Here is a 16,127-nt window from a genome sequence, read left to right as displayed (position 1 = left end):
ACTAAAATTAAATTCAAGATTCGTATTATAAATAAGCATACATTCGATATACGTACCTGTGCGTGCCTATACATAGGCCGAAAGTATCCTGATTAATTCTCGAATCACAACACGAAAATTGAACAAAGAAAGTATTGTTCACGTCTATCGAATGATTCGTTTGCGTTTCTCTTGGCGCGAATGGTTTTAATGTTCGTAAAATCCGAAAGAGTGAGACGATGAGCAGAAAGTAGAGGGAAGTTCTGGACAAGGAACACAGCCAAGTTTCACAGAGGTTACGCAAAGGTAGAATAGGTTTGGATTCGAGGTTCGAAGTTCAGCCGGCGATTAATATTTGCAGACAATGGGCAGCATATATTTCCACGGCGCCCCTTCGTCGTCTCTTACCTTCTCGTTCTTCCTTCCTACGATCTGAGAACGTTTTGGTATGCGAACACACATATGCAAACCGATCTCTGTGTGCGATCCACGTTTGGTCCTTACACCTGCGGAGAGCTCGCGAGTGTGTCCGCCACTATGTCCATGTACGTGTCATGGCACGTCTGCTGCTTAACGTACGATGCAAGTTTCCTTTGTTCGGTTGAACTGCGCGAGTACTTCTCTTTCCTTCGTCCCCAACCTCTTCGTTCTATAAGAGAAAGGTGTCTTCATAGACAACCAGTGACGACCTGAACCTTAAATATCTGGAACGACACCGAATCGCGTCGCGCCGGCCACTTTTCGAACGGCTTTAAATCAGAAAGTTTCCAACCATGGCCACCGTACCCTTAGCGAGCAAGTTGCTGGATTTCCTCTACATTTACCGTGACACTCTTAAGACATCCTTAAGCAGGGAAAGTTGCAGCTTTTTCGTTTAATAACTATCCACTAACGCGTTTTCCTGGAATCTTCAAAGGGCCTAGCCATTTCCAGCAGAGCGCGAACGACCAGTTTCCTTTAGAACGTTCGTTGATAGAAAGTTTCTATCGATCTTCTATTAGAAAGCAAGCAAAAGCAATACGATTTTTCGAGCAATTTCTATACACACGTACAACAATACCGCTATACCGTATATCGTGTAGGGAAAAAATTGCTGTTCTCCTTATAGCTGGATAAGATTATTTGTTATTTTATCATTTCTCGTTATTGGTAAGGGAGACTATTTGTTATTTCATCGTTTCTCGTTATAGCGAAATAAGTAGCGATAAAGAAGCATGCAGGGGAGAAGGCAGGCCGCAGTTACAAACAGTAGATGCGATTCGTTGCTGGGTTTGTTCGCTTTCGTGCGAATGTTCCGCGAAAGTGGGCGATTGTACGCGACGCCAGACCGGAACGTACAATACAAACAACAATGCGCAATCAAGTAGTTGACGGCTGACGTTCGCATTACCATACTATTGTGGAACGCTTGTGGCGGTATTTTGGAATTACCGCACCGCTTCGTGAGTGATTGTCCATCGTTCAGCCGCGAGTTACAGTCTCGAAAACGTCGCCTTCTTTCTTTCATTCACTCCCTTTTTCCTTCTTCTCGGCAAATTTTAGTTGAAACCGCTTGCCTTTATTAAACGCGTACGTATTAGCGCGTATATCCGTGAAATATATTATCTTAGGAAGGTCTTCAAATAATTCTCATCCATTTGGATGTGCTTGCACGATGGCGCAGTAAGCGACGTAATTCATTGAACGAATATCTAATTTTGTTGAAACACTTGTCCTCTATCGTCGGACCGAACCAAGTAACGATATATATACATATTATTATTCCGCAAAACGACGCAGATGGATAAAAAAAAGTCTCGAGGAACGCTCTGTGGAAAGAAATAAATATGCATGTGTGCCACTACGATACTCGCGAAGTGTTTCACGCGAAAAAAATGATCTTCGTTTTGAATATGTATTTCTTTTGAAGAGGAGGTTTCAAACGGTGGAAGTCAACTATCTCGTAAATAAGTTTATGCTGCGATTATTTAATATTTAAGGTAATACACGTGCGTACGTGTATTAGCTTACTAATTAATTGGCAATATTACAGTAAAATCGTTGAAGAATTATTCACGGCTACTCTATTATATCGAGGTAACTTAAAATAGAATTACAATAAGTATATACATATATCGTATGTATATATATATTTATAAACGCGTGTCTCGGTGATATACATATTATGAATTGTTTAAGCATAAATGACATAAAGACTATGGCAACTATATATACGTATAAAAATTCTAAAATATGGAACAAGGTATTATACTATGTATAATGCACGGTGCAGGTTCGTGCATGCACGTGTCTGTAGCGGTTACGTGTGTACAAGCGAAGGTGGCCACATCATGCTGACCTGCATGCACAGTTCCGTATAACTCAAGGAGAGGCCATATTTTTCGAGATCATCCAACTTCCGAGGAAATTGAACCATTCTACGGTGTATATTTTACTAGACGCCTTCGCAAACAGCCAAGCTCGTCGATATACATACATATATGTATGTACGTTGTTATACACAGCTTCTTTTACCGTTTCTTCCTAAAGTTACTTTCTGAGCCTTTTTCTGTTTCACAATTTGGAAAACAGACGAAGAAACGACGCCGTACATATGTAATTCCGAAAGAGAGAGAGAGAGAGAGAGAGAGAGAGAGAGAGAGAGAGGGAGAGAGTGGAATAAATTTGGAAGCGGAATAAAATTTAAAATGCCATTTAAACCAGATTTATTTAGTAGTTTAGAATCAACGGGGAAAATTAAAGAAAAACAGAATCTAGAAAAAGCGAAGTAGAGAGCCATGACTTTCGTTTCACGCGCGCCTTAAATTCTCTTTTTCGCGTTTGTAGCTGTATCTCTTATCGCTTTCGGAACTGAGTTTATGCCTTTGCGGAAAAGAACGCGTAATTTCATTGAGAAAATCTTGATGCAACAGATCGAAAACTCTTACGAGGATGTTAAAGGCGTCTAATATTTTTAGTAATACGTGTTATCCGTAATAAAGAGATACAGGTTGGCGTTTTTACATGTTTTTCATTTTCTACGTACCTCACATTTGATTTTGAATCCATTCAATGTTAAGCTTTGATATCACGACGGATACCATTACTAAAAATATTGAACGCTTTTAATATCCTCGTAAGAATCTTTCGTTTTGATCATCTTGTATCAGGCTTTTGTGAAACGCTGATAGATCGATCTTTGGTAACGAGAAAAATATTCTTCAGAAAAATATTTAACAATAAACGCCAAACACAGTTCGCTATGCTTTCACGCGTGAAAACGTTTGCAGGTATTCAGCAACTGTTAGCGCGGTAATCATCCGTCAGCAGTTTTCTCAAGCTCTTCGAAAGTCCGCCTTATATTCGTCTGTGTTTTCAGCCGTTAACGAATGCAGAAGTATCGTAATAATACTTAAGGCAAACAAGACTGAATTTAAATGTTTGCGCAGCTAGCAGAGCCGAAGTTTTCATTTCGTTTACACTAGCAAGTTGTTCCAACATGAGAAACAGGAGGGTGACAAACTTTGCTTCAGAGCGCTGCAAACCTAGATGAATGAAATCCATGCGATTGCTCGTTAAATATTAGTAATCATAACCGAGCAATTACGCTAACTTCTTACTTTTAGCCTTGTAACATGTGTATATCCATATACGTGTGCGTGTGTATTAATTGAATTAAAATTATGGACTAGATGCAAAGAGCCGATTCAAGTGATATTTTGTTTATATTCCGTTGATTAAGTTTGCTGACGTCTAAGACTACTATCCTTTGTTTACCAATTGCAAATTAATTCAGTTCCCAAGCTACTTGTACATGTATGTCTATTTATCTAAATACTTGTAAGTACATATTTATAAGATGTACTTTCATTTGTCATTTGACGAGTCATTTGACGCGTATCTTTCTTGTAAAACGTTGCTAGTGTCTTACAAAAGTACTTACTAGTACCTCCCAATGTATTTTAATAGTGGCTTATTGTTACGAATTTCTACTATGTAAAACCATTGCCTGACAGGTTCATCCGCGCATAATCTATGTATACGAAAATGACACAGCTGTCAGGACAATAAAGTCACTGACATTAACAACGAAATGAGCGGAGAGAGATAAGTAGAGAATAGTTTGAATCCCCATCAGCGTCGTGCTTGATATCGGTCAACTATATCGCTCGTAAATTTATAATAGACTTAGTGACGAACTGTTCGCTGTTCGAATTACTAATTCATCTTCAGCAATTCATCTTCTTTACACGCGTTGCGTAAAATAATTATTATTTATATCGGAGTAGTTGCGATCAATTTCAAGAACGCGAGAGCAACGGGACACAGGCTATAAAATGTTACAGTTAAATATTGAAATAACAAGAACGACACGATCTATGGATCGTTGGTTATCGTCTCTGAGATTGAAACTAGTACCGCTACAAAATATTTGTCTTGGTTCTGCTACGCCATAAACGACGTACTCGGTGTCGGTTTCTTTCGTTACAAACATCGTACCGCGAGAGTAATATCGTCGCACGAATTCAAAACTCGTAATTTCGCAAGAGAAATTTCTGATCGTGCCTGAACAACATGGTAATAATTAAATCTCGGAAGCAGCACGGTACTGAGCATCCATCGGCGAATGCAGGCTTTATCGTCGCCGGCTGCCTAGGATATTGAACAACAACGGCAATCTATCCGATCGAATATCCAAGCCTGCTTCAATGAACGACGCGACGCGACGCGACCAAGAGTCGGGGGTAAAGGTTGGCGAGCGACGAATAGAGGGAGGGGGATGGCCCGCGATCAAAAGCCGCGCATGCAGGATCTCTCTGGATAACGGCATTAATTGAATCGGTATCGGACATGCCGTGGTCTCGCGTTATTCTATTACCGAAGCAGCTATTGTCTTCCGTGGTTTATAGTCATCCCTACCATCCCCTCATTGCCACATCTACCCTTCGTACCCGACGTTTCACACCTCAGTTGATGTCTCCATTACGTTGCAACTCATCTTTCTCCTCTCTTCCTCTTCTTTCTGCGGTTTCCTCGCTGCTCGTACGAACCTTCAAGCAGAACATTACAAGATTACATTTATCTATCGTGACGTTATTTAGAAAACTGTTACGTAGCGAATCGCGTAGGTCAATTTTCGACTTGTCAATTTGCTCTTTGAAGAGCGCGCGTCTAAAATCTGTGGCAAAATGTAAACGAGCGTACTCGTCAGACACGGAGCACGTGTTCATTATTTATCTATTGTACATACATTATCCACGTGTAAATGACCATTATTTCTGTTCTTTATGCTATATTTGTTGTCCTTTCGCAGAAATTCTATTAAAAGCTTTTGAACAGAAATTTGCACGCGTACGTATTTACCATACGTTATGTTGCTCCGAAAGTTAACTACTCTGCACGTAGGTACAGTATGCGTAACATCCTTCCACGGAATCGTTTCTGGTTAAACCTTTAATTACATCCTGTGAAACACTCTGTAGATCGTTGTGGTGTGCGTAGCACTCGGTACTAACGTAAGCGCACTCATCTCCGTTAAAGCTTTCGTAATTTCCGATGGTAAGGTGGTGTGGCGGTATCGAATAGTGACATTTTGTGGGAAAAGCGGTTGTGAGCCGCTAAGAGGATTGTGAAACACTATCAACCCTTGCGAACAATAACCGCAAATCGCCATCTATTATACGAACGCTTTGTCTTTTCCTAAAATTTTCTTCTCACCTTTCTTCCACTAAATCCATTACTAATAAACGTGTTTCTCTGTCTAAACACGACTCTATCATCTTAGTTCGTGGCCAAAGTCAACGAAAATACTGCGAAATGAATTATTAATAAAATTGCCTGTATCATCTTATCAAGTGAAACTGACGTTGTAACTCAAACAACTCCAGTGACTCGATTATCCTGTGGAAGTTAACCGTAGATATTATCAATAAAGGCAATATTATAGTATCTTATCGTTAATTATACAGGTGCAAAATTGATTATTGGCTGGGCAACTAAGCGATTGCGGATTTTGTCAATAGGTGGTCTTGGCACGTTCTTTTGTTTTGTCAACGTGTTTAAAGCACCTCGTCTATATTGTTTTCTTGTTGTTTGAACTTCCACCTTTAATTTAGTAAAGAAAATTGTATCGACTAGTCGTTTAGTTTCGTTTTTATCTCGATTTAAAAATGAAAGAACAAGACGCGCATTTCAGACATATTTTATTGTATTATTTCCGAAAAGGGAAAAATCGCAAGCACGCAAGAAGTTATGTGCCGTATATGGAAATGAAGCCTTGAAAGAAGGGCAGTGTCAAAATTGCTTTGCCAAATTTCATCGAGTATTAAGTCAGATTAAAAAAAAAAAAAAAATGTATACTACGGTTTATATACGTCTTTGCATAAGCAATCACCGCTTGTCCATTGTATTTTTATTATACTTGGGCCTGCATACTGTATGTATAGGCATAGTATGTATGTAGAAAGTCGCAGGAGGATGGATGTTATTGGTTTGCGTGCATAGCGTTGCTCGGTTTGCCTGTTCAGTCGAGAGTATGATATCAGATGGAATACAAGCATCGGCATAGACCTTCGGATTAAAAAACAGAGATGCTTAATCGGCGAAAGATTCAGCGAAATGTAACGCGATTAATTATCGTACAACACGTACGGTTAATCGGTAAACCCGATTATTCGATATTCGTTACACTTAATTGCTTTGCAGAGTGATTTACAGTTGACGATTAACGAGTGATAACTCGTTACCGAAACAAAAAGCAAATGGGATATTAAATTTTATTTATCGCGGAGACACACGTTTTAAAAGCGTGTAATTATATAATTTCCAATGTAACGGGAAATGTTAGGTCGTCCGAAAAGATTTTTCCATTTTATGAGGAAATAATGAATGCACATTTTTCGTTTTATATTATTTTATCGAATTTTATCGATCCATTTTGTTCTATCAAAATAAAGATCACAAAAGACGTATCTGTAAAAGGAACACACTTTTCGGACAACCTAATAGTTAAGGAAAAATCGATAGAAATAAAAGTTGAAGAGAGGAAAACTACACTGGACGACTTGGCATTTTTACGTCCGGGAAAACAAGTACGAAGTATAGAAGCGAAGTTGTAACAACGGGGATGAACGCAATGGGTAAATAAAGGCCGTTCGTTACGCGACGACGCGATGCTTGGCGTCGCTTGGCGTCGCGTGACGAAAGAAGCGACGGGCAAACAGCGCGACGCTTAAACGTTTTAAAAGTTAAATCGTGCCGTCGTAGTCCGGCCAGTCGAACGCGTAGAATTCAATATCTGGCCGAGCCAAACATGCCGCTCGAATTGAATGCCATCGTTTTTCGATGCATTGCAAATGCGGCCATGAATCTGTTAAACTATTGCAGCAGCTAGGACGACTGCACGTACCACGTAGCCTACACCACAGCGCAGCGCATCAACGCCCGTGTCTACCGCCGCGTTGTCGGAACAAATAGAGAAACTGTTATCTCTTATCTCCATTTTGTTCATCATCGTCTAATACGTTGGTGGATAAAAGCAACGATGCAAGTGCGAGACTGTATATAATTCTGGAAGCAATGGAAAGAGTGGGATCTTTTAATCTTTCTCGATCGAGGTACCTTATTTTCAAGAAAATTGAACTTGGAAAAATCTGGACATCAACCAGATCGAACACCTTAGCTAACAATAAGTAGATACGTGCGTGGTCGACGAAACTCACTGCAGTAGAAGTCGTTGAAAATTAGGAAAAGTACAGGTACTACGACGCGTATAGGAATCGCGTGATTATATCATTTTAGCGATACGTAAGAGCCACTTAAAAATACTTTAAGCGGAGAAATGGTCGACGAACGCGTTAAAATAGCCGAATAATACGGGAACATGTGAGGTAGTAATCACGCTCGAATTGCGGCGTTAATTCTCTGCGGAGTAGTTTTGCGTTGTCAGCGGCGTCATTCTTGATCTACGTTATATCATCCGACCAAAGTGGTCTCGGTTAAATTATGGCGAGCGCATTCGATCTCGGATTACAGTTCATTTGGCAGATTTCCAATTACAATTAAACTGATTACCGGGGTGGGCAAGCAACGGACTAACAAAAAGCGTGCAATATCCCAACGTCATCGACGTTGTCCCGCAATGTAACTGTGCACAAACACGTAAAGGACTTTATTATCGGACGTGCGTCAATGACGTACGACGCGCGTGGACTTGCACGATTTTCGCAATGTCCGGGTGGTCGTGATTCATTCCGTTGGTCAAGAATCGACCGATCTGCGATTGCCAGCTTGGAAATGTCTCGTCTCATTCGCGAAAACGCGCCAACGTTAGCTTGGGCTAGCGTTGGCACGTTTGCGCGTCGACCCAACGATCAAATATGTTACACACTGACCGAAATTTCCATAATTTTATTTATTTAAAAAGCGTGTGTCTCCGTAGCAATTCTGTTTTCCGTTAAATTACATCTTTACGTTTCTTTTCTGGCTTTTGCCAAAAATGGCATCATCGATGAGTGGCATCGTACATTATAACATATAAAATAATTATAAAATTTTTACCAAAAAAATATTACTGGCTTTACAAGAATTTAGGACACCGTGGATAAGATATACAATCTTTTTTAACCAACCATCAGGAAATTTCAAGCAATAGCCAATTCTTTGGAATTCGTCGAGATATAATACTGAGTTGGCAACTAAGTGGATGCGGATTTTGTCAATACCACCTAATGACAAAATCCGCAACCACTTAGTTGCCAACCCAATAGAATACATCGTACGTGTGCGTATATGTATAAGAGTATAATACATACGTAACAAGCAGATGGAAAAGAACGCACGGCGAGGAAGTTGTAGAGGTAGGAAAAGTTTAGCCAACTTACAGGATAGTCTCGGTAAGACTTTTGTCGAACTTTGATTGTAATTTGTTGAAACGTGAAAAGGCAATAATAGGATATTTGAACGATGTCGAAACACGAAAGCGAGTGATCCCACACGACAAGCATAGCAACGAGAGAGTAAACCGAGGATGGGTGCGCACGTAGACGCAATTTTTCTTCGCCAGCGATAACTCGATAAATTTATAATCTGCGGTTGCCTTCCGACAAGCCTGGAACAGCCATTCATAATGAGAGCATCGCACGCGAATCATGTATCATTCTAATTGATTCTAAGTATAGAGTTAGACAGAACGGGCAGATACAGGTGTGCTTAGGGGGAATGAATATTCATCGTACAAAATCGTGGAGGAATGTTTCCTGGGCGTTCCGCATCTGTCCTTGATAAACGAACATCAGCAGAATTCATTTGTTTCTCTAATAACAGGAAGCGCAAGTTGAAAGCGACATCCGGAATATGACTGGTGTTTCGAAAATGCACGGATTAACTTTGGCCACGTTTCATAGCAAGTCTTTACGCTGCAATTACATTTCCCATCCTTTTCTTTTCTTCGTCTCTTACTTTATCAATCGTTTGCTCACATACGTGGAATACCGGTAATTATGTCAAACCATATTCTTCATATAGTTGTTCATGGTTTCCGTCGTATTTAATTATTTCTTGTTCACGATATTTACGCACAAGTAATGTTATATAAAGTATACTTTGCATTCAGTTATCGAAATGTTATTATAAATATGTGTATTTGGTAGAAACTGGATATTCCCAGAAGCTTCAAAGAGAGTAGGATGTTTATCAAGTAGATAGAACACATTCCCTTCGTCATCCTCCGAATCTGATCGATTGGCCTACGATTCGAAAAATCATGGAATTACGTTAACACTTTGACTGCCACGCCGAAATCACATGTTTCGCTTAGGACACCACGGCAGTATTTTTATTATTCAAAGCATATAATGGCAAAATAATAATAAATTGATGACGTAAGACAACATTCTTCCAAAATGGAACGTTTATCTTATCGGTGGTCACCAATGACCACCGTGGCGTCACATATGATCAACGTGGCAGTCAAAGTGTTAATGATAAATAACGAAGGAATAACGAAATGAAATAACGAATGGAAATATGAATACGTAATGAAACGCGCTTATTAATCTAGTATCAGTGGCCGGCTAATAGCGCTAATCGTGTTACAGCGGTGGAAAGTAATAAAGATGGAGAAGAGAATCGATATACTTGGAACTATCCAATTCTGTAGTGGCAGGAAATCAATTTACATTTTTCTGAGGGAGTATCGTTGAAAATGAATTTGCATTTCTGATTCTAGCGACCGTCGATCCTCTATTCTCATCTGAAAGTATAATTTCTCCTGAAATATTAAATTCCTGGGAAACATATTTTTGCTTGTTGAATAGCGACACGACCGGTTTCGTTGTATCCTGATTATGCTAATACTTTCGGCAAATTTCAATTATCAAAGTCGAATAATTATCGAGTCGTATTCGAACGCATAGACGATATCGATTCGATCAAACTCGAACGATTAACGAAAGAAAATCTCGGAATTATGTTAGTCCTTGTTTAGTGTTTCGCGATTGCTCGACATCTTCGTATAAACCGCATAGCAGCATACGTCATGGCATCAGAATTTGCAAAGCGAAACTCATAAATTAATTATCGATATGTTTCTACGTCCTTTGGTTTCGATGAATGTTATCGAACACCGAGTTCCCGCAACACTAGCAAATTTCCCAATTGAATTTGCCGGTATACTACAAAACAACATTCAGACAATATACTAATTGTAATTCGGATCAATTATCGTGGTTTCCTGGAGAAGCTTTTGCCCGTAGTTTCTCTGATTATAGAATTTACCGTGTGCCCAAAATTCACGTTCCACTAATTTCTCTATCTTACTTGCCGCGGTAAATGGTAACTATGCCCACAACCACTCGTCCAATTTCGAAATGGCGTTTTAGGGTAAAATAAGATATTGACCAGAACCTAATTTATTTTCGTCCCTTCGATATATTCAAGGAAACGAAGAATTTTCTCGATACCGGAGATACCAGTATAATATAAAACTCCAGGCAACTTGCCTTGTATATCCTGTGTGTCCTACGTATTGGTTTCCATAAAATCGCGGTACAACGCCGACCAACATTTGCAAGTTCTTCTATGGGATAGTTGCCAACATAAACTACATGCGTTTTCATTTTATACGGCGATGTTGACGAACGTTGAGGTGTAAAGTTTTCCAAAACGTAGAAACGTCGCGTCGAACGTGTCTCTATAATTTGACGCTGTCACATGACGTCATGAGTGACTTAACAGTTGAACATAAATTCGATTCGCTCCCTCGTGCGTAGCACTTTGACCGAAACTTTTCAGCAATTCAACTCCATACAAGCGGTAAGTCGATTATAAAGGAAATAACAAATTCGCAAAGAATTTATGGTCAAAGACAGTTTTCAATATAATTAACCGATAGATTCGATGGGCAAAATTCGCTTATACAACTCGGTAAAGCAATGTCGCTGTGATTTGTTTCTTTGGCAATCGTCGATCCAGGACATAGGAAATATTTTTCTTAGTCGCCAAGGCCGCGCGGAACTTCCTTTCATTCATATTTCAAAGTTAGCCGCGCAAAAAGGATCGCGATTCGGAATAGCGAGGATAAACGTTTGCCGCTCCACTAACCCGTTTGTTACTGCCGATCGCTAGCAAAGCGTCCGACTACGACAACCGCGACTGTTGGGTCAGAACCCCTTGCAATCCTCGTTTCTCGCCCCTGTAAACCCGCAGCCCGCCACCCTTCGTACTCTGTCTGCAAGCCAATGCCGTTGGTCTCTTTTGCATCCCGTGGAAAATGTGTCTTGTCTGTGTTGAAATCGGAAATGTTGCCGAGTTGTATGCAACTCGGCTTCCCCCGTTGTTTCCTGAAATTCTCATGGTTTTCGTTTGCCGCGCCGAAACATTCGAGAAAATTACGTTTTTGGAAAGTGTGCTTTTTTCCGGAGCGAAAAATCGATCCGAGAAGAAATTGTTTCGACGTGATCAAAAATGATTCGTTCAAGAGCGCTTAAATGATGGAGAATCGTCAAATGACGTTTCGGTGTTCGGATATAAATCGAATAAAATTATCGCTAGATCGACGAGAGAGAATCAACGCGCCTAGCGGTATAGAGGATTCGTGAAAATATGTAGACTCTCGTTTGAAATTACGCTCTGCCGCGTAATAAAAGAGGAACGAGCCGAGAGAGGAAAACCATGTAAAAACGAACGAACTATAACATAAAGCGAATATTCCATAATATAGAATTTATTATTTCGCATCGATGATTTTTACCTGATACGAGCCTCTAAACACACGACGAATTATCATATTTCTTCGGAGAAGATACATAAAACAGAACCACAGGATCGAATCAGTCGATTACTAGTTTCGTTATTCGTCCGATGCGTGATCGTGGAGTTGCGACATTAAAATTTTTCCACTACGTCTTCGATCGTTACCTTGGTTGGTTGAACGATGATATGAAAATAAACGAAACCTGTCTTGGTTTTTAAGTTGAACGTGATTAGAAAAATTTCATTTACAGCGGTGAATGCCGTTGTTACACACACTCTCGATCCTCCCTCTTCCTCTCTCTCTTTCTCTCTCGCTCTCGCTATGGTGCTGAAAAGCGAGTCACTGCATCGGAAGTTCCGCGATCGTAGGAAACACAATGAGCTTGCAACGAAAGACGACAGAAGGAAAGCAACGAGAGAGACGGAGAAAGAGGACGAACGAGTCTCATTCGAAGCTGTTAGAGAATAATTAATTTGGGCCCTCCGTCCGAACAGCCAGTCTTATATACGTTCCAGGTTCGTAGCGTATGGTAATGCGCTTCACCCCGCGTGACATTTTATCCCTCTCCATGCTCTTTTCACAGGGGTGGCGGCGCAGCCGAGCGTTTTCGTGTCCCAGCAGCTTGGTCCGCGATCCGTGCAAATTACGGTCGAGCACGAATTTCCGCCCTACGTTACGTTCTGGCGCGGTCGTGATTTAAGACCTCTTGCGAAAATGAAAAGTACTTTGCTTCTTTTGCCCGGTTCGAACAAAAGATGCTAAACATTCGCACTGGACGATAATTAGAGCAAAGTGCTATACCTATAGACTTCCGGGCACGTCGGAAGTGTATCTGTTCCCAAAGTAAATCGTAAATTTTCCGACAGAATATCGAAACGTATGGGTGTTTGTTGTTTCTACGTGTACAGTGTGTTCGGTTTATCTCGAACTGCACAAATATCTGGACAGACACGAACGATACAAGAATATCTTTTGTACAAACGTTGCACGATATCGAAGAGGATATAAGGTGGTGCTGTGTATCTGACCTTGCGGTGGCGCAAGCTCCTGTGTTAAAATTTGCCAACGGATACCTTCGTTTCTTATTCTTTTATTATTTTATTCCTTGTTCTGGGAATAGTAAACTGCGACCTTGTGATGTCATAGGACTAATAACATCGTGAAAAATACCTTTACGCGTCTCCGTCGTGTCTTACGTGTACATGGAATAACGCTGATGTCGGCAGTACGTCGAATTTTGAAATTCAAAGATATGTAATAAGGTATATAAATATCAGCTGCAAGAACACGTAGTAAAAAGTTGAGGTATCCGTTAAAGAATTTTAACATGTGGTAGACAGGAGGTTTCAAAGTAACAGCAAGGTCAGACGCACAAGAGTATCGTATATCAACCCTGGATGTCGTGCAATTTTTGTCTGACACACTGACCAAGTATCAGAAAAATGCTGGAAACTTACTCAAGGATACTCTCCTGTTGCGTCGATATATCTATGTACGTATAGTGTATATACTGTGACGGTGGACTGTCGGAACCAGCAGGACATCATCTTCGAGGAAAGCTTGCCGATAAAGACGCTGAGCTTATTTGCAGCTTTCGCCCACAGATAATAAATAAAGGATGTTTGCCTACTCGATATTGGAATAAGTCATGCCGACGCTATCTTATTACGCGTACGATTTACCGTGATGTACGTATATCCTGTTGAGGTTGACTGATAGAAGAACGAGTGGATGAATTTGTAATAGAAAAATATATTTAAATAAATAAAGGTATAAGTATAATGTATACATTTATGCTGATCCAGATCTTTACTCTCATAGTGTTACAATACAATAGAACCGATAGGGAACGCGTTCATATATTTATAGCAAAAGGACATTATCAGAAGGTTATATAATCTTATAGCCTCCATAGGATCCTCTATAGGATCGAATAATCTTATAGCTCTAACTAAAGGCTACAAGGAACATAAATAAAAATCTATTTATTAGTTCCTTTGTTTCTAGACCTTGCAACCCAAAACATAATTTATATTCAGGAGCCCAATAATATGGAGCTCCCCTTATTTGCAATATTTTTGTTTCACTAAATTCTATTCTGCGTAATAGCAGTCTCCGGGTCACGGATATACATAAATGAAGATGTAGAGTTTTTCTTCGAGTAATTGCTTCAACATATCCCAACCAAACTGTTCTTGAAACTTCTCTCGGCAAAATACGAGTGTAACGATCGTTCTTTGGAAATTTCAAAGCGAATGTAAAAGTGTTTAAAATCTGGAAAATAGTTTAACAACGAATATGTACGTACGACTTGCTTTTAGGTTTAAGAAACCTAAGAAACCTACATCTTTAAGAAAAAAAATACTGAAATACGATATCGAAATTTGATTATCCGTTTTAATTACCTTCTATACCATCTATCGCCGTAATATCGCCGAGTTATTCGTTGCCACAGTTGAAAATTTCTACTCGACGAACAAAGTAGTATCCCAACGGCTCTACCTTTATTTTCATATGTTTTTAACTGGAAAAATGTTAAGTCATGGTGAAAAGGTGGTAGCAAGGGTAAGAATAATGACGGTAATACCGCTGAAACCCGTTCCTGAACCTGGTCGAGGGTTGCACGGACGGCAAATTTCACGAGGCTTTCTCGATAGAGACTGTTCTCGAGGGTGGCTCCGGGTTTGATGACGTCATCATCTGCTCTAATGTTCAGACATTACCGTGTTTAATTATTCGCTACCTCCGCCTCCTTGGCTTTTCGCCGTACGGCTCTGCCGACAGTAATCGCTCGTGCCTTAACGTTTCTCCTTTCGGCGAGCAAGCGAACCAACCTGTTTCCTTACGCCAAATGAACAGTGGCAAATGGCAATAGCATAGAACGGAAGGATCTCACAGGATTGTAAAATAAATTTGCCAACGCGTAATGTTAATCGAGAATGCGATAGGACGCGAGATCCGAACGATCTATCGAGCGATCGTGAGGCTACGAATCGATTTGCGGTTCCGTTTCGTCGTCTCTGTCCTTGATGGACGTTCGAAAAGAAAACTTTGCTCGTATCATTGGGAACTGGGAAAACTGTTTCATAAAAATGAAGACGTATCGGCCAAGTATGCGAAAGTTTGAAGAGCGGAGCTAAACATTGGCAACCGAATGACCCGCGTAAAAACAGTTTCGCGGAACACGCGATGGCAAACGTCTGTTAGCGCATTTTCACGGCAAGACTAAAAACGTTTTTGGCATTCTGCAGCCGCATAAATGGAACGGAGACTCGATTCATTATCCAATTGCGAAATTACAGGGAGGCATCTGGAAAATGTTGAATGATGGAATGCATCCAATTAAGGCAATAACGATTATCACGGAACGTTCAACGGAACGTTTCACTTGTTCCAGGTGATGAGAAAATATTAAATATGAATCCCTTATAATTAACGTTAACTAGATGAAATTACCTTAATTATCGGCGGAGCGACAGCCGGTGTAATAAATTGCGGAATCGATCGTATTGTTCGTATAATTTACTTCGTTAACGTATAATTCCGTCGAAATGAACGACTTTTGTAATATACATCGCGTTAGGTACCGTTAAATACAATTTTCTCGCGCCTACGTGACGGATATGACGCTGTATTAATGGAAATTCACGCATCGCATCGTTTGCATTGCAGTTGCACTTTCGCCTACTCGAACACGCTGTCCATTGTACGAGATACTATCTGTATCCTTTTCTTTTTTTATTTCTAAACTATCAACTTGTACGTATTATACGATATTTGTAGGATCGTGGTCATAGAATAATTCGGTAAATTCTTCTCACTGTTCCGACACGTTACACGTACACGTTGATATTCCGAGTACTAAAACTTATTCTCTACAGCCGATACTCTGTTCCTCGGATAAGCAAATGATCTT

At 40.2% G+C, this 16,127-nt stretch overlaps 1 protein-coding gene across 1 annotated transcript in view; it reads right to left on the bottom strand.

Annotated features, from left to right (window-relative positions):
* Window positions 1-2,667: 2,667 nt before the first annotated feature.
* Window positions 2,668-16,127, bottom strand: part of LOC126924657 (ATP-dependent helicase brm-like) — a 44,566-nt gene continuing 31,106 nt past the window's right edge. Inside the window, exon 16 of the transcript XR_007713624.1 lies at window positions 2,668-5,009. The gene's annotated coding sequence lies outside the window, so the exon portion shown is untranslated. The remainder of the gene's footprint in view (window positions 5,010-16,127) is intronic.

Source organism: Bombus affinis, chromosome 15, assembly GCF_024516045.1.
Source record: "Bombus affinis isolate iyBomAffi1 chromosome 15, iyBomAffi1.2, whole genome shotgun sequence".
Lineage (NCBI taxonomy): Eukaryota > Metazoa > Arthropoda > Insecta > Hymenoptera > Apidae > Bombus > Bombus affinis.
The sequence above is the reverse complement of the archived record's forward strand: the minus strand, read 5'-3'. Positions and strand labels throughout refer to the sequence as shown.